This window comes from Selaginella moellendorffii, unplaced genomic scaffold, assembly GCF_000143415.4.
Source record: "Selaginella moellendorffii unplaced genomic scaffold, v1.0 SELMOscaffold_78, whole genome shotgun sequence".
Taxonomy (NCBI): Eukaryota; Viridiplantae; Streptophyta; class Lycopodiopsida; order Selaginellales; family Selaginellaceae; genus Selaginella; species Selaginella moellendorffii.
Window position 1 is genome coordinate 258,769 of NW_003314339.1, and position 1,001 is coordinate 259,769.

Genomic DNA, 1,001 nt, shown 5'->3' on the forward strand with positions numbered 1-1,001 from the left:
GCGTCAAAATAGCATCGCTCCAGTTATCTATCCGGGAGACTAGATCCTCCATCCATTCAACCCTGGCGGACAGAGCCTCGCGGAAGTGCAAGTCGAATTCATGCGGAAGAGGCCCATCTCTCACACTGCTGCCCACCATCGCCATCCAACCCTGGGGAGTAAGACGGGCCCGAACATTCGGATTGATCTGTTTGATCCATTGCCACAATCTGCTCGCATTGGTAATCTCATCAGGAACCACAAAGAACTCAGCACCTTCCAGCTGCTGCCTCTTCACTCTCTCTTCTCCTGCCGGATGGAAACGTACCCTTCTCTTGATGGGACGCTCCTCGTCGTCGAACAAACTCTCCTCCATTTCCAAACCCTAAAACCACGAATCATGCCGCTCACAACAAGATAAATGATTGTATGAGAAACCAACGAAACCACAGTCAAACTTTATAAGCTTTTAGAACTTCTGGAATTTCCACGCAGAGATTCTCAGCACAAGCGCTGCGAATCCAGGGTTACATGTTCGCCTCGAAGAGCTCCCCACTGCTTGTAACCTTGCTCGGTTTATCAATTCAGACTATGGAGGTGATTCTGCCTATGATTGACATTCTTCAAAATGAAACTCTTATAGTCTATTTTCTGCGAGGACGCGGCATTTTGTAACAAGTACAAACAACCTTTCAACATTTTCGGAGTAGTTCTTTTCCGGAAAGCCACAATGCGGTCAATGATCGCCCTGCTTGTTGCCAGAAAGGAAATAACTGTGCCCAAACTGAAGTCAACCTTCATGTGCTGAAGATCTAGATCTTGGGCTCCAATATGGGCGTCCATTGTTCACTTTTGCAAGAAAATGCATGTACAAACTGCAAGACTTTGTCCATGTGTTTAGCTTTAAATTCCCACCATTGCTTCTGCTGGAAGAGTATGATCATTACAACTTTGAAGTCAAATCTTACCTGACCTGCCGTAAGCTGTTCACAAACTCACTTGGTAAAAGAAGTGTTGGAGGA